Here is a 25255-nt window from a genome sequence, read left to right on the forward strand (position 1 = left end):
AGTGCTGCCTTTAATGTTTTATTCCAAACCACTCAAATCACTTTGGTACCGACACAAACATGTTTTTGTTTATTTCAGCACATTTATATGGAAACTTTAAAGGTTTTTTTTTTTGTTTTTTTTTAAAGACACATAGATGAACACGTATTTCTGATTAAATATGTGCCACTGAAATTGGATAAATAGGACTTCAGGAAATTAAGATGGGAAAACATATGTAAACTTCAAATGCTTGAAGTTGATGACAGTTTCCTACTTTACTACACTTCTGCTTTTGAAATGTTAGTTCTGATAAAAGAATTTCAGGAGCCAAAAAATACATCTTTTTCTTTAAAAGCAAGTGGTGACATGCAAAATACTAAAAAACTGTTTTGAATTAGTCAGTATTTCAGTTTGTATTTGTACACATTAATATTTTAAATGGTGTACATGTGGGGGTGTGCATGATACACAAAAAAAAACTCTGTAAAAACATTACGGTTTCAAAGTCAAGAACTCAAAGATTAAGAAATGCCATAATTTGCAACCTTAGTTATGGCCCCCTTGTGCTTATTCATTATTCTACAGTCTTTAATTACATGACCACATCCGCATACTGTTTTTTCCACAGAACCACTGCCTCACTCAGTGCTCAGGACAGACAGCTAATGAGCAGCTATTCAGTATTTTGCTTCTTCCTCATTGTTCAATGTGTGGCCTAGGTCTTATTTACTACACACTATTCAGCGCCTGCTCTGTAGACTGAAATATTAATTTCCTCAAAAGCTTTTCTATGGTACTTATCACTTCAGTGTCCTTGTGCTTCACAAACATTACTTTCTTCCCAAAACCTCTGTGAGGTGAGGGGGTAAAATTATCCCCATTTTACTGATGGGAGATGAGGCAGAGAATGAAATTAATAAGTATCCACTAATTTTGGGTGCCCAATTTGAGACACCTGTGACCTGATTTGTCAGAATACTTCATATTATTTAGGTTTCAGAGTAGCAGCCGTGTTAGTCTGTATTTGCAAAAAGAAAAGGAGTACTTGTGGCACCTTAAAGACTAACAAATTTATCTGAGCATAAACTTTCGGGAGCTACAGCTCACTTCATCGAATGCATCCGATGAAGTGAGCTGGAGCTCACAAAAGCTTATGCTCAAATAAATTTGATAGTCTCTAAGGTGCCACAGGTACTCCTTTTCTTTTTGCATATTATTTAGAACTTTTTATGTTCAAAGAACAGTTTCTTTGACTTCAGTTGCAGCTGTGAGAGCACTTCTGTAAACCAAGCCCCAGGGTCTTAAGTCAGGTACCCAAAAAATTAAGAATAGAATCAATGACCACCTGTGAAAAGTTGGTTTAAGTGTCTTGCCTAATGTCATATAGGAACTTTGGCACCGGCAGGTATAAAATCCATTCTCCTGGACAGAAAAATTGAATGCTAGCAGTGTGACCATCCTTTTGCTTCTTGCAATTCCCTATCTCATACCTTTCAACTTCTGCAACAAATGAGGCACCAGTCGTACAGATAACAGCCTTCTTTACTACGCTATCATGATTCATCCCCAGAACACAGGAAGTTGCATGATCAGGGTCTAATGTTGATAGAGTTGCCACGTGTCTGGTTTTCTACCGAACGCCCGGTTGAAAAGGGATCTTGGCGGCTCGTTAAAAGTCCGGTTGGCTATGCAGCGAGGGTCTGGGACTAAGGCAAGCTCCCTGCCTGCCCTAGCTCTGTGCGGCTCCCGGAAGTGGTCACCAGATCCCTGCAGCCTCTAGAAGCATGGGTGGCCAGGGAGGCTCTGGGCACTGCCCCCACCCCGAGAGCCATCCGTGCATCTCCCATTGGCCAGGAACCGGAGGCGGTGCCTGCGGGCGTGAGGGCAGCATGCAGAGCCTCCACGGCCACCCATGCATCTAGGGTCTGCAGGGACCTGGCGGCCACTTCCTAGGATCAGCAGTAAGCACCACTGGGCCCAGCACTCCTAGCCCCCTTGCGCACCCAAGCCCGCTGCCCCAGCCTGGAGTCCCCTCCTACACCCAAACTCCCTCCCGGAGCCCACAACCCCCAACACCCCAACCCTCTGCCTCAGCCCCCTCCTGCACCTCAAACCCATCATCACAAGCCCCACCCCAGAGCCCACACCCCCAACCAGAGCCCAGAGCCCTCTCCCACATCCTGAACCCCTCATCCCCAGCCCTACCCCACATCCCACACCCCCAGCCAGAGCCCACACTCCCTCCTGCACCCCAACCCTCTGCCCCAGCCCGGTGAAAGTGAATGAGGGTGGGAGAGAGCAAGCGGCGGAGGGTGGGGGTGGTAAAGGGGTATATAAAACACTTTCAATTAGAAAGACTCGAGTGAGTCCACTAGGAGCTTGTAAACATTAGACTCTGAAGCCATCTAGGCCCAGACCCACCAGAGATTCAGGATGAAGCACTGGATTAATACTCTGGATATGTTGGTTCAATTGGCAGCTCTGTTACAGTATTCCTTTAGGGTACTGAGCAAATGACAATCTATAAAATAAAGATTTGCATACTTCCTTTCTCTTGCCATTGTTTTTTCTTGTCTATTTAGACTGGGAGTTCTCTGGGGACAGGAACTGCCTCTTACTATGTGCTTTAACAGTGCCAAGCACAATGGAGACCTTATCTCTATTGGGACATCCGAGAGCTACTGCAATACAAATAATGAACAACAATAACCCTACTCTAATTTTGCTCAGATTACCTCTCCAAGGGCTTGTCTACACCATCGAGATTTTAGCCTTGTCGATAAAAGTCAGCGTGTGTATATGCTTTTCGTCGGTATTTGTCGGCACTTTTGCCAACAAAAATACTTCCAGCCCCACGAGCGGCGTTGGCTTTGTCGACAAAGCCACGTTCACACTGTCACTTGCATCCGCAAAACTTTTGTCTGTTATCGGGGGGCTTTTTTAAGTACCCGTGAAAGACAAAAGTTTTGTCGACAACTTCTGAGTGTAGACATATCCCACGACACTTGGAAGCGTTGTAAACACCATTTCAGTGTAAAGGCGGGGTGGGGAAAATTTTCTAAGAATTCTGTCATGCCCCTCATTCCTGCCATTCTGCTCACTGAAGACCTTTTGTGAAGAAACTTGTAAGACTAGGCACAAGTATAATTCATTCCCATGTTCTCAATGTGCCTAATTTCTTTATCACAGATTTTATCAGAGGCATCACATTCTGTAGCAATTTTGTCACCTAGTCTGCCCAACTTGTTCCCTTGTATGTGTGTCGGGGGGGAATTCTACAGCATTCCAGTTTAAGAGTGGTCATGAAGTACCAATAAAGAGGTGCATCTGGCTGCCTCTAATGCTCGTCTGGAGCAGGTTACAGTATCTGTAACAAACTTAGTACAATGTCCTTCATATTTCATTCTCTGTAGCTCTCTCCATTTTGGATTTAGCTTTGTAGTTCTCTTTAAATTGAATTAAATCACATTTCTTAGGAAGGTTCAAGCTGTTGCCCAGTATGAAATAAGGTATTTTTTTTCTATTGGGTAAGCATATCTAAATAATTTAGCATTGCTCTTCCTGAAATCTCATGAGAACTAGCTCTCTGAATTACTACATACTTATTCTCCTGAATTAAGTCTCCCTTAGAGGCTGTCTGGGAGGTGTGTTCCAGTGCATGGGTGGTCTCTTGATTAGAGCAGAGAAGTGGGAGGTGTGAGTTCTGGGTTCTGCTTCCAAATCTGCCAATGACTCTGTGTGTGACCTAGAGTACCTTTCAGGGCCTCAGTTTACACAGCTGTAACACTGGTATATTATTACTCGCCTACTGCACAGGGCTAATGTGGTTAATTGTCTCTGAAAGCTGGACAACATTCCCTAAAAGTTCAAAGATGCAGCATGATTTTATATTCCATATGAGCAACTCTTGGATGACAGACACTTTTCCACATATAATCAAAAGCAAGAAAAAATTAAACCAATTAAACCTTTTTGAAAAGTCTTACTCCTCTCTTCCTGTAGGTCTCTCCTTTCCAACCTCAGTCAGGTGATACAAAGATTCTTCACTCCCCAGGCATTATTAGGATACTACCTCAGCTTCTCAGACCATGCAAGGGCTGGCTCAAGTATTATGTTCACAAAATTAAGTACTGTAACCCTAAAGCTTGAGGTTGCCAGTATGCATATAGTTTTAAAGACCAGGACAGGATCATATCATTTTAATAGAAACCCAAGGTGACTTTGCAGAGCATGTAATTTAAATATAAACATGTAACCAGAACAGAGAAAACATCCTTTGAAATATCTGATACCCTGTAACACAAGTATGACTCCAATTTCATGGTGCGACTAATTACAGGAAATGACCAACCTCCAGAGTGTTTACCAATATTACATAAAACATACCACTTCCAACTAAAACCCTCATATGTAACAACCAGAATCTCTTTATGATAACAATAACAGTCCTCATCTCTGCAGCTGACCTCATGACATTAGCTTAGTAACATACAAAATCTATTAACAATGGTGTTTTAGAATAGGCAGTTAGAAGACTGTTTTAAAGAGAAACACTGAATAAAACCTCTTGGTCTTTTGCATAATAGAGAAATGGGGTGTATGAACTCAATACCATAACTAGAAGAATCTTCCCCATTCACATATCAATTGTCAGATGCTGGACTGTGAAGGCCCTCAAGGAAACTTTAAAACTCAACTAGTGTCAAAAACCTCATGGGGACCCATACAATGTAACATGTAGCAAAGTAGGATAGAACTTTAAAAAAAAATGAATAAGAACACCTCCACCAATCAATCTTACTCTCCATTTAAGTCAAGAACAAACTTCATTAAGTTGCTTTCTTCTCTATGCATCACCAGACAAAAAAACCTCAGAGCAGAAAAACACATTTCCCTGCATTTATTTGAAACACTTTAAAGATGACTTGTTTTTTATTTATCATACAGCATACATAATTATGAGTTAAGGTTAGTTTCCCTTGGCCAGTTACGGAGCAAAAATGTAACACACCACGTCAACTCTATCATCATGCTTAACAGTCAGGTGAAACAGCGCCAAGGTACAGGAAAGCCAGGATTTAAATCAACCGGGGACTGCAGTTCAGCTTCCTCCATTAGACTGATTAACTGCAAGCACTTCTGACAAGCAATATTTTCAAGAGCCTCTGACCAGTTAAGGATTAAAACATGCTGAGCTTTGAGTATGTTCAGTAGTATCTTCAGTGCTGAGATTCAATTATACTATTCATGTTTTCTTACTTCACCCATTACTATGGTATCTGAACACCTTCTGACATTTCTTTTCTCTGTTCTTTCATCTAGTTGGAAAGTTTATCCATCAGTACCCTTCAGCTTTTTAACAGATCCTCCAGGCATCCTATAGCCATTTCATTGAGTTGCATTGCCATAGGGATTTAGAGGGAGTATTAACAAAGGGGAGAAACTACCCACCATTACTTTGGCTAATCTGATTTTTCTCTTTCTGTGAACTCCAACGGGCAACTGACTCTCTGGACAATTTGGTGAAACTTACACTTACTGAACATTAGACAAATCAATATTTAAGGTTGGCTGAAAGCAGTACCTAGTATATGGTAATATTTATAATCTGAGAGTCCACCAACTGCTTTAAGAAAATAAAGGAAATGTTTTGGTGTTTTTCCCCATTCCCCCCGCCCCATTTGTGACACTAAGATTTAAGCCTAAACATTCCTGTTCCTCTCAAATGAGGTCAACTTTGTGTGGCAATTCTTTTATTGTGCTGTTTTCTGCTTAGGAGTATCCCCCACAAATATCATCCCTTTTTCCACGGTCTTCCCCCTCCCCGCCCCCCAAATGCACTAACAATGCTAGGAACATTCGTAACAATTACCCATTTCTGATAAGACTGATTTGTGGAGGCCTCATATAGGATATCATTGGAGGCCTCAGTTGTCTCAGCGTATCTTTCCCGCACTAACTCCCTCATTATCTCCTTCTCTGAAAAATGTATTTAGAAAGCAGCAGGTGCCACTGCTCCATATTAATTTCGAGACTGACTCACACTGGGGAGGATTATGATTCATAGAATCATAGAATATCAGGGTTGGAAGGGACCCCAGAAGGTCATCTAGTCCAACCCCCTGCTCAAAGCAGGACCAAGTCCCAGTTATATCATCCCAGCCAGGGCTTTGTCAAGCCTGACCTTAAAAACCTGTAAGGAAGGAGATTCTACCACCTCCCTAGGTAACGCATTCCAGTGTTTCACCACCCTCTTAGTGAAAAAGTTTTTCCTAATATCCAATCTAAACCTCCCCCATTGCAACTTGAGACCATTACTCCTCGTTCTGTCATCTGCTACCATTGAGAACAGTCTAGAGCCATCCTCTTTGGAACCCCCTTTCAGGTAGTTGAAAGCAGCTATCAAATCCCCCCTCATTCTTCTCTTCTGCAGACTAAACAATCCCAGCTCCCTCAGCCTCTCCTCATAAGTCATGTGCTCTAGACCCCTAATCATTTTTGTTGCCCTTCGCTGGACTCTTTCCAATTTATCCACATCCTTCTTGTAGTGTGGGGCCCAAAAAGCAAATCCCTCTGTAGATTCCAAATTTTGCAAATTCCAGAAGTTAGCTCTGTATTCAGTTGATAACAATGTTTCTTAGTATTTTGGTGACATCACTTCAAAATGGTAGAGTTGGTTCATTTCCCCCCAATTTTTTAGCAAGATGTGGACTTCCATCAATGATAAAAATTTCTTTTTGAATTCCTTTCCAAGGAAGTCAAAGGATTTTTAAATTAGGCTGAAATTAACCAAAATAATTTGTGTCCATTGACGTCTGATTCAAAAACCAGTCGGAGAACATTTCAATCTCTCTGGTCACTCGATTACAGACCTAAAAGTGGCAATTCTTCAACCAAAAAAACTTCAAAACCAGACTCCAATGAGAGACTGCTGAATTGGAATTAATTTGCAAACTGGACATCATTAAATTAGGCTTGAATAAAGACTGGGAGTGGATGTGTCATTACACAAAGTAAAACTATTTCCCCGTGTTTATTCCCCTCCTCCCCCCACTGTTCCTCACACATTCTTATCAACCGCTGGAAATGGCCCACCTTGATTATCACTACAAAAGGTTTTTTTTTTTTTTCCCCCTCTCCTGCTGGTAATAGCTCACCTTACCCGATCACTCTCATTACAGTGTGTAAGGTAACACCCATTGTTTCATGTTCTCTGTGTATATAAAATCTTCCCACTGTATTTTCCACTGAATACATCCGATGAAGTGAGCTGTAGCTCATGAAAGCTTATGCTCAAATAAATTTGTTAGTCTCTAAGGTGCCACAAGTACTCCTTTTCTTTTTGCGGATACAGACTAACATGGCTGCTACTCTGAGACATATCCATAAATGTTTATGTTTAAATGTTTTCATACTTTATTTTTTTAAATAATTGGGCACTGTCTTAGCTGAGTACTTATGTTTACCTATCAGAAGGCAGTGTCACAAATTTTCTGAAAAGAGATTTATATAATGGTGCAAGAACATTTTTTTTCAAAGATAGCTTTATGCAGAACATTAAAACAGAACCTCTGAACTACCAGCACAGATAAAGGTATTTTCCACCACTGCATTACGAACTGAATTTTTAATTCTGTTTTGTTGTTAGAATCAGCAAATCAGCAAACTTTGTAAATTAAGTCTTAAACAAACCTCCAGATTTGTAATTTTGCCTACCTGGAGTTGAGGCTGATCAATTCTTCCAATGCTGGCACCAACATTCTGTCAGTCAAACACTTAACTCGATTATCAAGGGCCAGGAGAGCAGCTTCCTTTTATTCCACCTGGAAAAAAATATTGTGTCAGTCATTTTTTTCATGGTCTTCCAAGCATATGACAATTCATTATGTTATCTTTGCCTGTCACATTAAGGGTTCATCAGAAAACACACACAAAGGACTGACGCATAAACTATCCGACTCTGACTAACTCCTAAATTTTTAATACAGCATGTGTATAGGTGAATGGGGCCATCTATACTTTATTTTATTTGATGTGTCTATTATGAAATATATTAAGTATTATATTCATTTATAACAGTTCAATTAATTAAAGGATATATTTATTTCAGATAAGCATTTCTAAATGCTCAAGTATCAGGGGGTAGCCGTATTAGTCTATATCCACAAAAACAACAAAGAGTCCAGTGGCACCTTAAGGTTATTTCTAAACACTGGCATTGAAGTGTACCAAATCACAACATCCAACAGTGGAAAATAAAATAAGATTTAGACCACACTACATTAGAACAGGGTACCATTTGTAGTAAGAAACTGAGCTTAAAGTTGCATTTGCATTAGGTCTTACACTACTGATCATTGTTTTTCCATTGCTCATCTTATCTCTAACTAGTAGAGAGTACAGAGTCTGCACAACTACAGACAACTGATCTATTGATTTTTAAAACTGAAAGGCAAATATTTATTTGTTGCTGGGTTTTGCTGATTTGAAAAATCCCAGATGCCACAGCAATAGATTCCAATATGTTTCTAAATGAATACAAATATAATACAAGGTGAAATGTAAAATAATGCATAAAATATTTATTTTTCATTTTAAAAATTTATTTTGATTAAATAACTAGAAGATCACAGCTTTTTCACAGCACTCTGAATGAAGAGGAACGGAAGGAACGAAAGAAACATAAGTAAAGATAAAAATTTGAAAACTACATACACCGTTCACCAGATATAAATATTTTAAATACAACAATTCATAGCAATTTCATTATATATTATCTGCCAGAAGATACCTCTCTGGTTTAAACAACAAAACCAAACCATCCCACTACTCTATCATATCTTAGCTCCCAATTCTATTAAAACATACAGTGCATCATCTCACAAACTCACTATCTTGAAAGAACAGCTTTATGGTGAGATTGTATGCTATGCTAATTATGTAGGCAATGTTCAGAAAAAAATCACAGCTATCTTAAAAACATGTACATGTTTATCCATCAGTGTTCTCTATTTCTAGGGTATGCAGTTAGTAAAAGGAAATGTATGTGGTAATAAGGCCAAGGAAGCAGAATGGTTAATGATATACAGCTAGTCACCAAAACGCAATAAAGAAATATTGGTCAAAGAGTCACTATGAGTCTGACAAGGCTGTAACCTTCCAGCCACTGTGGAACTAGCTGAGAGAATTACATTGTTATGTTACATTCTAATAGTATTTTCATAAAGAATGAACCACAAATTTAATTCCAGACAAAATTCATGTTAAAGTGGAGTTAAGTATGAGAGCACATATCAATAATTTATGGCCAAATACATACATACAGTGATGTTGTGATTATCCAAAACCCAATCATCAGAGCCCCAGGAAATTCAATGTTAAATTTAAATGTAAAGTAAATCCAAAGATGATGAAGTATGGAAATTCAGTTAGGATACCAAAACAACCTTAATTCTCCTCTGTAGTAACACTATGCAATAACCACATGATTACGAGTAAGGCGTGTTAGTGGTTCCAGATTAGATTAAACTGATTTTTTAGACAAACATTAAATTTCTCTCTCTCTTTTTCCTTCATAGTATAAATTCTCATCAAATTCATTCTACACTGAAGGTAAGTGTTATAAACTTAGGGAGACTAGTCACACTATTTTTTATGTATAACCAAGAGCGTATTAATATTATTGCATGGGAAGTGAAGTCCAAATTCAAAGAGGTGTGGGACACCTGCAACTTCTATCTATTTCAAATGTAATTTCACCAGGCTTTAATGAAGCCATTTCCTCTCAAAACCCTTTTTCCCCTTCCTCATTTCAGGCTTCAATGGGAGTTGCAGGTATGCAACATTTCCAGAAATAACCATAAATGAGGATAAAATTAGCACAATAGGCCTGCAGCTTAGAACATGAATCAGCACCTGGAATTCCCCAAACACAGAGACAGCAGCACAAGAGATTTCAACTTAATTGCGGCACCAAAGTATGTGCTGGCAGATAAATCCAAGGCTGAGGAATAGACATATGATGTGCTCTTTTACTGCTCCTGGTTTAGAGCCCAAAACAAGCTCTTTGGCTTCCAAGCCCACAGATGTTCCACACTCCTCCTGGATGGCAGAGCTGATCAGACTTAATTAAGCTTCTCCATTCTCTCAGAACCCCATTTCTCTCCTTTGATTCTCATGTGTTCTGTCTCATTCACTCCCTCCTTCTCTCCGCTGTGTTCTCTCTTTACTTCCTCTCCCATCCCCTTATCTCACCGAGAGTTCATCCCCTCTCTCTCTCCTCCACACTTCATTTACTTTTTCTCCCACCATCAGCAGAGCCACAAAGATTCTCACCATCTGCCTGGCACTGAGCCCAGTGATTTGTTTTTCCTCTTTCTGACAGGGATGCTGTTGGCCCAAAGATACTTATGCCTGGACTTCACTCTTGTCAGCAGGGAGCAGAAGGAAACATCACTTCTGCTCCCATGTGAGAGAGCTAATAAGCACAAAGCTTTAGGATGCCTTCTACTTGTGTTGGCCGCTGCAGGAGAACTGCAACTCCATTGCTTCAGTCTCTTGACTTGTACCCTGAGATGTTCCTGCCATGTGGGCTAAACCCCATTTTTATTTTCGGAAAAAAAGGGCCCCAACTACCAGCTCGCCATACAGTTGGGAGTACAAGTTGTGTTATAAAAAGCTTAAGATTCAGCAGGAATGTTAATATGTGCACACATTCTGCAGAATGCTGTGTGGTTCCATACTCCCAGATTCACATGGACACAGAGAGGAAGAGAGAGAAAGAGAGACAGAGACAGACAGGAACCAGACACAAAGAAATGGACAGAGAATACAGCTATGTTAGACTTCAGTAGCATCTATAGTGTGGCTAAATTTAAATTATTTCTTGTCAGATAAATAATCTTAAATCCTGCCTTAGTCATCACTGAAATAATGCAACACTGATCATTCTCTTCTAATGAATGTTAACATGGCTTTCATAGGATTATGAAGATGCACAAGTAGGTTCTAGTAACAAGAATGTGAAGACTGAGAAGAGACATCATAACAGTTTTTAAGTACATAAAAGGTTGTTACAAGGAAGAGGGAGAAAAAATGTTCTCTTTAACCTCTGAGGATAGGACAAGAAACAATGAGCTAAAATTGAAGCAAGTGTCGTTAAGGTTGTTCATTAAGAAAAACTTCCTGTCAGGGTGGTTAAGCACTGAAATAAATTGCCTAGGGAGGCTGTGAAATCTCCATCATTGGAAATTTTTAAAAGCAGGGTTAGACAAACACCTGTCAGAGATTGTCTAGAAAATGTTTCTCGTCCAGTCCCCTGCCATGAGTGCAGGGGACTGAACTAGAAGACCTATTGAGGTCCCTTTCAGTCCTACGATTCTGTAATTCAGGAGAAAAAAAGATTTTTGATAATAATAGGCCAGATCTTTGGCTGCTATAAATTGGCATAGCAAGAATGACTTCAATATTATTAATTATTTGTATTCTCCAAAGTGCCAGGGAGCCTCAGTCACAGCCTAGGACCCCATTGCACAAACATGGAACAAAAAGCAATCTAAGTAGAACTATGCTGATTTACATAAGCTGAGAAATTGATCCTCTATTATTTAAGTTTACAGTGTTCTTGTAATACAACTGAAATCCTCTTCACATTGTCCTTTATGCCACGTACTTGGGAAATGACCCTGTATTAGACTGTCTGTTTATCTAACATGTGTCAAGATATTTGAGTGTCTCTAAGATCGTCACCAAACAGCCAAAAATGTTCTTTACTAACTTGCACACCAGCAATTCCAACTTTTAGACATGGTCTATACTACACATTTTATCCATGTTTGCATCCTGTTAATAATTTAGTTGGCTCTAAACACACCCCATGATTAATACCCAGTTAATAACTCATGTGAACTTAATAACCCTGTGAACCTACACCCTATCTTCAGGGACGTTCCTTATTGTGATGCTATTTGGATGCTCTTTCTCTCGTACCCTAGAACTTTAGATCATGGTGTTTTCCTTTATATTTTTTTAAAAACCTTGTTTCCTATATTTAGCTGAAAATAAAGTATCACATCACTTATCTTTGATGCTTTGCTTATAGTCAGTAAAAATATAAGAATGTACTATTAAGCCTCTGTAATCCTTAAGCCTTTTTTTTAGTTTAGGCTTTTGAAGTTCTGTACTAATAATGTCATAAACCACTCCATTTACAAGGGCAATAAAGGCTTTAAAATACAATTTACATGTGTGTCAAACCTTCAGCACCATATTCTAGTTTCTAAATGTAAAGATGGGTACTGATTTTTTAAAATTGAAAAATACATAAAAGAAATTAGGGAACTTCATAGACATACATTTTATTTATCAGAATCTGTAAATATATAAAATTAACTCTTGAATTTTCTTGTTGCATATTGTCTGCATAAGGTATATTCCTAACAAAACAGGCTAATCTGTGACAGGCTACTACCTATTTCTATTAGCTATCACCATTCTCTTCTGCAAATTTATATTTCTCAGCAGACAGTCTTGGACCATAATCCTCTATGCCTCCATTAGTATTTATGGGGGAATAATGTGTCTCCTGAGAGTAACAGGGGTTGTCCTCTCCTGCACTACATCTTCAGGAATATGGGGGCCCTGGCCCTATGGAACATTTCCCTTTGGCTTCTGAGGGTTTTGGATAAGATTTCATATGTCCATCCTACTCTGGAGGAGCAGGGCTGTCTTTCTACAGGCTGCAGGAGGGGACTGAGTAAAAGAAGGAGCCTGTGGCTGGGGTGACTAAGAGGAGAGAAACCCCAGAGAAAAACAGCCATGCTATCATAGGCTTTAGGCAGTTATAAAGTAATGCTTTATATGGTTAATACAGTAAAATATTGGTACAAAGCATTTCATTGACAGCGAATGCAAGGGAACCACCACAGGACAATACATTTATTAGATAGGTTTCTTATGAGACTTATTTTCTTATTTTAAATTTAATGATTTTTTTTAAAAGCCTAACTGCTGGGAATTACATTATATACTGTCCCCTGCTTAATAATAAAGATTGGTAGCAGGTTTAAGAATAATGTTTCCTGTGGGCCCCTTTACCTTTTGTTTCTCCAGTAAAGCTTATAAAATCATTGTCTATATAGTCTCCTAAGAAGGAAAACTGAGTCAGTGCAAATAGATCACACAGGAGCGTATAAAAATGCTCTGGGTACCTTTCCCTAAGACCTGAAGAAGAGTCTGAGTAAGCTCAGAAACTTGTCTCTCTCCCCAAGAGAAATTGGTTCAATAACAGATGTTATCTTACCCCCCTTGTCTTAAAAATGCTCTACTGGACTTTGCTTTCTTTCAGGTATTATCTATTGAAACCTGTATTCAGAAAATGTAGTAAATTAATTCTCAGTTACACATTTATCTTTGAATGTCCAGCCAATATTTGGTTTAGTAAGTTATTATTATTCCAGGGTGAATTCAAAAGAAATACAAGATGCGTTTTATAATTCTATAGCTGTTTATGTTTGTTTTCTGTCCCTCCTCCCATTCCCCTATGATTTCAGGTCTGATTCAATGCCTGCTGAAAACAATGGAAAGACTCCCTTTGAACTTTAGTGGGTTTTGTATCAGCACTTAAAAGATATGTAAATGGGAAGCCTTTTGGATATTCAAATAGACAGCCTAGTTTCGCACTGTTTCTTTTGCTTACAAAAAAATCATACCTTGCGGAACTGCTGTTTATCAAGAAATTAATGACATGGGCCCCAATCCTGCAATGAGCTCTGTGTGGGCTCAGAGGTCCATCCACATGGAGTTCATTATAGAATTGGTACCTTGCTCTCTTAGCCTAATAATGTCTAACTGTCACAAAGCCAGAATTGTGACATTTTTTATGAGTCTGTTTTCTGGTCTGTCCACTGATTCATTCATTGACTGAGCTTCCTAACCCCTGAAAATATGGAAAACTATTTATGAATAGGCAATAGGAAGACTAGATGAAACCATACAGAATATTTTGGAAGTTTAGTCTATGTTCAGAATAAATACTTCATCTACCACTTCCAGAAAAAAACAAAAACAAAAAAAGCCCACGAAACAAAAACCAGCCCTCTCCTGGAGCCCCATGTTTGAACGAATAATCCTATACTCATGTAAATTGCATATTGGGCCCATAGTCTCCCTAAAATAAATTACCCCAATTTTAAACATGGAAACATGTACATGTTAATGCATGCAACAGGAAAATCACTGAAAAGTTTGGGAACTGCTCAGACAGCTACTACAATAAAATATAATTTTACTTTATCTTAGAGTAGCACAGAATCTTTTTATTACATAATAGTGAGCAAATTACTCATAATTGCTTATGAGGATAAGAAATAAAAAAGCAAATCCAACAAGTCTCTTAACAATCTTAGCCTGCAGTCCCAGGGCCAACTCCATAGTTTGTAAGCAATGAAGCCTATCAAGGATATAGTAGGTGAGACAGCCAAGGATACACTAAATCCTTTGAAACAGAACAGGAAAAAGGAAGAAAATTATAGCAGCATGTATAGTTTCCACACAATGCCAAGCATATGTTTATCTTTTTTTCCTTACCCAGGTTCTGACTCTGTCTTTACTCAGACACAACTGTCTGTGAAGTTGCCTGTCTTGTAAACAAAAGTTAGATGCTTGATTTTATAAAGTTTATCTGATAAAGAAATCACAACTGGGAAGGTGTTGGTCAGACACTAGGTGCAAAGCAAACACATTGTTTGGCTACGTGGCTGGTCACACACCATAGACCGAGAAAAAATGAAATGCATTAAAACATTTTCGCTGACAAAGTCTAACCTGCTGATATGAATGAAGTTGAAGTAATAGTTAAGAGTATATTGGAAATTGTATTCTTGCCCCTAGATTATTTATATGACATGCCAGCATTTTGAAAAGTTTTCAAATTCAATTCTGAATGCACAAGTAAAATAATAAGGTTTAGAAATCTCTTTCCCAGCTAATTCTGCTTTTATTTCAATTGCACAACCCTGAAGGTACATAGTGGGGGGTCTTACAATAGCTTGATAATAGGGAAAAGAAGGCAATTGTATGTTAACTGTGATTCATGATGAAAAAATGAGCAAATCCTTTATTTGTTGAGTATACAGTGGTTTGAGACTAAGACCCTAAGGTATATTTGATTCTTTAGTTTTATGTAGTGAAGCACATTTGAACTGTACTTAACAGGCAGAATTGCATTTAAATTGCTTTAGGAAAAAATCAGTTTTGATCTCTTTATTACTTGTAATTTAATTTGTTCAGAAGTGAAACATTTTAAGAACATAATGTTCAACACAGAAGGCTGGGTTTTGTATTGTATAAGACACAGGATTTATACACTGTGCTTAAGCCTGGAGGCAAGTGTACATTCTAAGATTTGATTTACTGTAACACAGTGTAGGCTCCTTTTTTGAAAATCTGAGGGTAGTCATAACACTACTTATTATTTGTTTTGTGATTACGTAAACAGAAAGAATCTGCAATATACAGGCACTACCTATGACTATTTGTGACATTCTGACTTGCACATTTTGGACTTTATCCTAATATTCTGTACTTTGGGGGAAAGTAAATGGATACTTGTAATATAAGGTTATATATCTGCTACATGGATCATAGGAAATTACCTTGCTATAGTCTTATAGCCCTCCTTGAATCTGCTTCAGATTTCTATTAATATACTGTGAAAAAGTTGAATAAGGAAAAATGTAGTCTGTTTTGAATAGTTTCTGTTGCAGCCTCTTAATTTGTTAGCGGAGTTATGTACATTTTTTTGCTGCTGGTTCAAATGCAGAGCTAAAGGAAACTCCAAAGTCAAGCATACAGTGAGTGAGAGAGATAAAGCTATAAATAAAGATAAAGATATAGATAAAGTTATAACTGGATCATCTACAGAACAATCCTGAAGACTTATGTTTGATACAAAAACAAGTGAATTTAAATGCACATACAACTAGTATAGCTAAACATGAGTAAGTGCATGCAAACCTGTGAAGTTCCCAAACAAAATGTTTTTTTAAACCAAATATCTGGTTGCAGGCTAGATACTTTTCTGGAGTAGCTTTCTCCTGCATGCCATCTCTGTCCCTTATACCAAGGAAATAAGAGAGCACTGTAGTTAAAGTCCTCAGATACTTCTTCTTCCTTTGGTCACATACGACCATGACAATCTGTGCCCTTCACTCTTCTACATATTTCTGAGAGAAGAGTGCCAGACTCCTAGGCCACAAATCCCTAGCAGAAGGAAGGAGTTTGCCATTCCCCGTCGCCTGTTATTTTTTCAAAAGTAATAGCTGGACTTTCTCTATTCCATTAAAAGTCTAACTACTGCCTGCTCTCTGGCTTCTTGGTCAAACCAATAAAACTTCTTGACTGCTTCTGATGTGTAGAGAGATCCCCATGCAGTAGACCCAGACTCAGAAGTTAAATGGGAGTTCATGGAGAAAGGCAGTGGCTAGCAAAAGACATACTACAAGGAATCATTAAAATCTCAACCTTTGCCATACAGCAATGATGGAGGTACAGTGTAATTTTCTATTCTAATTATAGGAAGATCCTCTTCATGATATGCAGGTACCTAGGTAGTGAATGGTGAATTTTATGCTACCTACTAGTACTAGCTCTATCTATGCATAATAGGGATATTAAACTTTAAAAAGGAATGTAACTAATGGTGCAGAAGATCGACAAATATTATTGCCTGATGGCAAATAAAAGTAGAGAAATCAAGGGTGATCTCTCTGTGTACATGTTTCTCTAACTCTCTTGATTATATATATAAAGACATATGTAAAAAGAGATCAATTTATGGAGCATGGAGGAAGTTGAGAGAAGAGCAATAAAAGCAAGCAGGAGGTTGGGGGAGGGACTGAAGAGAGTTATAGCTAAATGTGTGAAGCAGTGGCTGAGCAGAGAGGCACAGTAAAAACTGACAGGTATTTCTAGAGTGTTAACAATTGAGAGGAATTTTTTATAGCAGTGCACAGAAGCATTATCAGGCACAGCAGGATGAAATCAAGAAATGTAATGAAAGATGAATATTAAGAAAAATATCCATTCAGTGACACTTTTTAGGTTAACAAATTTATTTGAGCATAAGCCTTCATGAGCTACAGCTCACTTCATCGGATGCAACACGAAAGCTTATGCTCAAATAAATTTGTTAGTCTCTAAGGTGCCACAAGTCCTCCTTTTCTTTTTGCGGATACAGACTAACACGGCTGCTACTCTGAAACTTGTCACTTTTTAGGTTGTGGAACAGTCTTCTAGGGAAAGTGGTAGAAACCCTATCAACAGGGACTGTTAACACCAGTTTTGTAAACACATTAAGAAAGGGTAGCTTAGGGAACAATCCTACATTTCCAGGAAGATGACCTTGATGGTCTAATCTTTTTTTGACTTTACCTTCTATGTAGCCAAAAGATTACCCCAGCTGAGAGTAATATGGACTCTATTGTATGACTACATTGATACTGTTTAAACATCACGCATTCATTTTCAGAGTTGCTAAATTAATATCACACACTTTGAAGCCTCAGAAATCTATATTGAACTGGTTTCGCATAAGACAAAGGTTGTCAGAATATTAGCTACTCTTTTTAAAACATTTTCAAATTGGGATAATGCAAAACAAGAGAAAAAAGAGAGAGAAACACTGAGGTAACAACTATCTAGTAATCCACCGTACACTAATTACCTGAAAAAGTAAGAATCACCTGTTGGCTCTGGATATTTATCTAATATATTAACTCTTTTATTATCTTCATAACAAGTTCTGTCCATGCAACGTAAATGGTTTCAGCGACCATACATTGGCTCATTCCCAGCTGAAGACATAATGAGGCATCTGAAAACAGTCTATTACACCCAGTATATTAGCGAAACCATCATGATAAATATAATATTTTCCTTTTGAATAGGTGTCAAGGTTCCTTCCCCACTCTGAACTCTAGGATACAGATGTGGGGACCTGCATGAAAAACCCCCTAAGCTTATTTTTACCAGCTTAGGTTAAAACTTCCCCAAGGTACAAACTATTTTACCTTTTGTCCCTGGACTTTATTGCTGCCACCATCAAGCGTCTAACAAATATAACAGGAAAAGAGCCCACTTGGAAACGTCTTTCCCCCCAAAATCCCCCCAAGCCCTACACCCCCTTTCCTGGGGAAGGCTTGATAAAAATCCTCACCAATTTGCATAGGTGAACACAGACCCAAACCCTTGGATCTTAAGAACAAGGAAAAAGCAATCAGGTTCTTAAAAGAATAATTTTAATTGAAGAAAAAATAAAAAAATCACCTCTGTAAAATCAGGATGGTAAATACCTTACAGGGTAATCAGATTCAAAACACAGAGAATCCCTCTAGGCAAAACCTTAAGTTACAAAAAGACACAAAAACAGGAATATACATTCCAGTCAGCACAACTTATTTTATCAGCCATTTAAACAAAACAGAATCTAATGCATATCTAACTAGATTGCTTATTAGCCCTTTACCGGAGTTCTGACCTGCATTCCTGCTCTGGTCCCGGCAAAAACAACACACAGACAGAGAGAACCCTTTGTTTCCACTCTCCTCCAGCTTTGAAAGTATCTTGTCTCCTCATTGGTCATTTTGGTCAGGTGGCAGCGAGGTTGTCTTAGCTTCTTAACCCTTTACAGGTAAAAGGGTTTTTCCTCTGGCCAGGAGGGATTTAAAGGGGTTTACCCTTCCCTTTATTTTTATGACAGAAGGGACGATAATAAATGGATGAATATGGTATCCAAGAATGTTGCACCACACTTGGATTCAACAGATAGCCTCTGTGTAACATTGTCTTCCACCTTGAACAAAAAGCAGACTGCTTTGTTCATGATATACAAGGAATATTTTTCCTCCGTCTACTCTTCAGCTGCACAAAGAATACTGTACAGAGACTTACTGATCTAAGAGGGATGTCTTTTTCGGAGAACACTGGAACTTCTAGAAACTTTTGCAAACCTCAGCATTTTTTTTCAATTAACCTGGGTTGCGGTTTTTAACATCAAGACTGCCTCATAACAAACACTTGCCCAAAATCACTGAATACCCATCAGCCACACTCTGTTCGTGCTCTCCAAACCTATACACCCTGTTTACCCTTCTCCTCAGTATGCAATGTATGTTCACGAAATGTGCTTGTCAAATCTGGACAGGCATTTCAGGTATGTCCTAATTTTCCATTCCTTTGAACAGACATTCCATTAAGACTAATTCTGAGGGGAAAAAATGGTGCATCAGCAAAGAAGGATGTAATGAATGATAAATCTTGATTTGGTTTTAGGAATCTTTAACTGTGCGTAAGTAAACCTTGCTTAAAGAAAGATTGTACTATTAGAACAATGATCTGCAGCCTCACATAAAAGTGGCATAAATCATTTAAAAAAATCACATCAGTTGTTCTAATTTTTAAAACTCATACTCTGCTCAAATTTGCTTGAGCTCCAGCAGCAGCACATACAGCTAAATGGAAGATCTGCATTTAAGATGTTTAAAGCTGTCCTTAATACCCTTTCATCTGAGATAGCATATTTTCAGGGGTAGGGGAGGACTGGCAAATTCACAACAGTTAAAAAAAGTTTCTGTTGAATGGACTCTGGATGCTTTTCATCATTCTGGTAGTGTGAGGCCATTGTAGTGGCTCCAACACCCTTGCCTTTCTAGTTTCTGGTATTGGGGGTCAACACAGGAATCTTAAGAGGTTGTTTACAGGCAGTACAATGTAAAACAGCCCAGAAGTTGCTATACTTTATGCAAGAAACCAGCCTGGCAGCTAGCTGGACCCAGGGTTGAGGGAAGAGTGTGCATAAAGATAATATAATGCCACCTTTCCCCTATCCACATATAAGCTGCACCAAGCATAGCTGTGATTCAGGCCAAGATCTAGACCAATATATTTGCAAGCAAGTGTTATGTACAGAACAGCAACAGATTCATACTTTCTTTCTTTTTTTTTTTTAATAAGAAAGCACTCAAGGAAGGAAAAAATAGCTGTTTAGTGCATGCATAGCCATTGGCAACTGTGCCAAGTTACCAGTTGCTAGCTGTGATATCATAGTTGCACTGATTGCCACCATCATAGAGACACATTTCCCCCCTAAATTATACAACTTTTAAGATTATTTCACATTATGTAAACTAATGCTTTAGTCTTTGCCCAAGACAGACTTTAGATTTGAACAGGTTGGGCTGTTCCTATCGCTAAGCATTCACATTGAAAAGTATTTTGCAGGCTCCAGTACTTATCCCACCAGTGACTGTTTAATGCAATCAAATGTGGGAATTATGATTTACTGTGAAGAAGCTATGTACTCTAACAGCATCTGAATGAAGATTACCTATTCTCAACTTTGACACCCACCAAATACTTCTATGGCACTAAGCTGATATCCTTCTTTGTAGGAAAGGTAGACCTCTACTTTTGTAAAGTACTTTTATATTGCTAAAATTGCTTGATGTAATTTAAGTGATATAGGTATAATTTTAATATTACTATTTGTTTGTTGATTTCCTACCACAACTATAGTATCCAAGAGATTTACCAATACTGTATGTTACTGAGATTACAAGTAAGAGGGTGTCACAGGCTAGGGTGGTCCTTTAGGGGAGTTGGCCTCAGCCCACCTGTGCTTTTTTATCTGTATCAAAACCAATCACCTGGAGAGAGATCTATCAGGGAGCTCAGAACAGTTGGTAGAGATACCTGCAAGGGGAAGGAAGTTTCCTGCAGGAGACACAGTGTCAGGCAGCAGGAAGAGTCTCCTACAGTAGCACCAAATGGGTATCAGGTGCTGGGAACTCACTGTAGAGCCTGGGCAAAAGGGAGAGAGAGAGGCAGGCAGGCAGGCTGCCAGCCAGCCAGCCAGCCAAGGAAAGTTAGCTCTAAAGGGCTTATTGGGCTTGCATATTATAGCAGCTACTATTACCTTTTGGAACCTACGACTATCTAATTTGTGTGTTTATATTCACCTGCTTTAACCTTTTAATAACTCTCATATCTTTTTCTTGATTAATAAATTTTTACTTAGTAATATAGAGTTGGCTACAAGCATTGTCTTTGGTTTGAGATCGGAGATGCAATGACCTGGAGTAAATGACTGGTCCTTTGGGACTGGGAGCAACCTGAATATTGTTGTGGTTTTTCATTCATCTATCACAAAGGCTGGCTTGCCTGGGTGGCAAGACAGACCAGAGTGCAAAGGGAACTGTCTGTTACTCCATGTAAAGGCAGTTATAGCACTTTAGGAGTTCAAACTTGTTATTTGATTGGTTAAATCTAATTATAGAACATCCAACTAGTTTGGGGATTTGTGCCCCGTTCCTTGACAGTCTGAGGTTAGCACTCACACTTGTGAGCAACTCCAGACAGCTTGACAGAAGGAGAGCAATGTGGCCCAACAAAGTGATGCACTGAGCTCCAAATACTAAGCTTAGAGATAACAGTTTTGGAAAATCTCCAAGAATAACCTTGCAGGTGGTGCTAACTATGGTAGAATGGCCTCAAGCCCACCAGATTTTTGGACAGGAGATTCCTTTTAACATGTTTCAGTGCATTCTACTACTCATCTGGACAGCATGTAAATGGACAGACTCCAAGAGTGAGCATGGGTAAACCAATTCCCAGCATATTTTTGACTTAACTTGTTATTTTGTCATAGTGAAAAGATTTTTTGTGATCAAAAATTTATTTTTCTTATGAATGAACATGTCTATACTTCTAAGAAACCAGTTGATGTCCAGTCAGGATGAAGATACTTCAAACAAAAAACAAAACTTCACTGTCATGACAGTACTCCAGATAGAGCTACAGAGGACATGTTTTTCCCATCCTGGCAAACAAACTGAGATTTCAATTTTTCCCCCATCCCAAATCAGAATAAAAATAAATACTCATTTTTTTTGTGAATTAAACATCAAAAAAGAAGAAGAAAGGATCAATTCATATAATAATGAAAATCTTGATTCAACATTTTCAAAATATTTTGTTTAAAATTATGACCATTTAATTTATTTATTACTAAATACCATAAATTTCAAAACAAAAAGTGATTGTGAGCTGAAAAAAATGGATTTTTTTTTCATTTTGGAAATGCCAAAATGGGATATTTTGACAATAAAACCTTGTTCACATATTTTTTTCAAAACGAGAAATTCGTCAAAACTTTTCCATGAAATGTTTTGGGTTTGACAAAATCAATATTTTTAGATGGAAAAATGTTTTGCTGAAAAATTCCCAATCACTTCTCGTTCCAGAACCTACTTTTCTTGTGTAGGTCCTTGAATGCTTTTGTGGTGATGGGGAGGCTGCAGCATCCTTCCAGTTTAGCACAGGTGCCTGCTGCAGAACAATATATTGCAACTTCCTCCCAAAAAGCTGCACAGCAGGCTAAATAAATTCACATTATTGAATTTGGCCTGGGACTTAGGTGGTTTCTCCAGTGGGTGGAGGAAGAGGTGGGAGCTTGCAAGTAGAAGCAGAAAAGTACACCCGATGGAGAGAGAGACAGAGCACAGAACATAGAAAGAAGAAATACTAATATGCATGTTTCCCTTTTTGGCAATGCCCCCGAGAGGACTATGCTGTGTTGTAGTGTTCCCTCCAAGTACACCCAGTTGACTCAGTATGCCATCGCCGATCACTTCTGATCACAGCATGTGGGAAAGCCAGGCTTCTAAGCTTTGTGTTAGTCAAGGAGTTTTGAAAAACTCGGAGCCTGATAACTGTGGGAGAAGTGTCAACACATTTTTGGCTTCTCATTTGTGTTTAGGTTCTTTGGCAACTGAGCCAAGTAATCTTTATATGGCTCCTAGGCCAAAACCACTGAATAAAATGTGGTCTAAATAATGCTTTCATTGTAGTACTGAGATATGTTATGGGCCAGACCAATACTTATGTTGGCAAAACTCCCATTAACTTTTATGAGAGTTCTGTCTAAGTAAGGACTGAAGACTAGGCCCCTAGTTGTTCGCCTAAATAAATACATGTAGGAAAACCTTACATTTAAGATTATTTGATTTTTGTTTTAGAAGTTTTGATTTCTTTTGTTGCTTTTTTACAGATTTACCTGAGTGGTGGAAACATAGACCAGATTCTCAACTGGTATGAAATTCCATGACCCCATTGCCTAGCTCGCAAGGCTTTATCACCCTACACATCATAATAATAAAATCATAGGTTTAGAAGGGACTGCAAGGGTCATCTAGTCTAACCCCTTGCCATGATTTAGGATTTGTTGTGCCAAACCCATCCAAGACAGGTGGGTATCCAGCCTCCTTTTGAAAACCTCCAGCGAAGAAGCTTCCACAACCTCCCTAGTCAGTTTTTTCCATTGTCGTTCTGTTCTCATGGTTAGGAAGTTTTTCCTGAGATTTAATCTAAATCCGCTATGCTGTAGTTTTAACCCACTGCCTCTTGTCCTGCCCTCTGTAGCAAGAGAGAACAACTTTTCTCCATATTTATTATGGCAGCGTTTCAAGTATTTGAACACCAATATCATGTCCCCCCCTTTATCTCTTCTTTTCCAAACTAAATATACCCAGTTCTTTCCGCCTTTGTTCAGATGGCTTGCATTCCATCCCTTTGATCATCTTTGTTGCTTGCCTCTGGATCCTTTCCAGTTTCTCTACATTCTTTCTATACATTGGTGACCAAAACTGGACACAGTACTCCAGTTGAGGCCTAACCAGCACTGAGTAGAGTGGTACTATCACCTCCCTTGACTTGCATACTGTGTCTCTTTTAATGCAACCAACAATTGCATTTGCTTTTTTTGCGTCGCAATGCTGACTCATGTTGAGGTTGTAATCCACCACAACTCCCAGATCCTTCTCAGCAGTGCTGCTGCTGCCATGCCAGTTTTCCCCCATTCTGTATTTGTGCATTTAGTTTTTCTTCCTTAAGTGTAACATCTTACATTTGTCTTGGTTGAATTTAATTTTGTCTATAGCCCAGTCCTCTGATTTATCAAGATCCCTCTGAAATTTAACTCTATCCTCCAAAATACTGGCAAGCACCCCTAGCTTTGTACCATCTGCAAATCTGATCAGTATGCTCTCTATAATTATATCCAGGTCATTAAGAAATATCTGAAACAAAGCCAAACCCAGAACAGATCCCCATGGAACCCCGGTTGAGACCTCCCTCCAATCTGACATCATTCCACTAATAGTTACTCTTTGTCTGAGGTTGTGTTTAACCCATTATGTGTCCACTTAATGGTAGCTCTGTTGAGCCCACATTTCTCCAGCTTACTTATCAGAATGTCATCTGGGACTGTGCCAAAAGCCTTGCTGAAGTCCATGTACATTATATCCACCGCACTCCCCCATCCACCAAATCAGTTACCCTGTCAAAGAAGGAAATCATGCTGGTTTGGCATGATTTGTTCTTGGTAAATCTATGCTGGCTGCTAGCGATTACCCCTTCATTCTCCAGGTATTCACAAATTGACTGTGACAGCTTCTCTGACAGTGGTGTAATGTGTTTTAAGTCTGCAAAAGAATTATTAATTCATCAACCGGATATCATATACCTCATGTTCAAGTGGGGCAATTCTGTGGATGATGCAGCGAGATCCTTTCCCCTAATGTTTCAGTGCAGAAGGCAGCCAAAATTTGTCGCTGTGTTCCAGGAGCAGTAGGAAAGAGACCATTCATTACTGCTGGCAGAACAAACTACTTGAGAGAGAGGCATGTATACTCATTCCTTCTACCCTTTCCATAGCACAGTGGCAAACACATGCTTTCCTCCTGTGCTTGCAACTGTGGGTCAGACAATGCTTGAAGGAGATCTTCCCAATATGATATTAAAATCAAAGAAGGACTCCTTAGTTCTGAGTCAGATCACACAAAGAAAAACATATCTATGAGCCTAACCATCCTCCCTTTTGCCGCTACAGCATGTATCATCTTCCTGGTGTCTATTATTGATCAACAGATCCAACAATGAGTTTTCCCAGTGGTCCAAAGATGCTGTAATAGAAGTCACCCAGGAAGCACCTTCTTCTTTATAACAGTTTCTGATGGATTTATTGTTAAAAGAAAATAAATCAGCCAGTTTCCTTTCTCCAAGGAGCACTAGCGATAGATTTCCTTCATTCCCTTCAGTGACCATGGACTTAGTGGATCAAGAACAATCTAGGTCATTAAACTATCTTTTATTCTGTACTGACTAGAATTTAATTCATGGTAGGAGCTCAGGCCTGCTCTAAATTGGTGCAAGGATTATT

The 25255-nt window shown here is 38.8% G+C and overlaps 1 protein-coding gene across 5 annotated transcripts in view; it reads right to left on the minus strand.

The window, feature by feature from the left end:
- The window catches only part of PTPRD (protein tyrosine phosphatase receptor type D), a 2140771-nt gene that overhangs the window by 1196426 nt on the left and 919090 nt on the right, over nt 1-25255 (minus strand). For all 5 annotated transcript variants that reach the window (XM_043546218.1, XM_043546214.1, XM_043546216.1 and 2 more), the window contains one exon: nt 7699-7805. The gene's annotated coding sequence lies outside the window, so the exon portion shown is untranslated. The remainder of the gene's footprint in view (nt 1-7698; nt 7806-25255) is intronic.

This window comes from Chelonia mydas, chromosome 5, assembly GCF_015237465.2.
Source record: "Chelonia mydas isolate rCheMyd1 chromosome 5, rCheMyd1.pri.v2, whole genome shotgun sequence".
Taxonomy (NCBI): Eukaryota; Metazoa; Chordata; order Testudines; family Cheloniidae; genus Chelonia; species Chelonia mydas.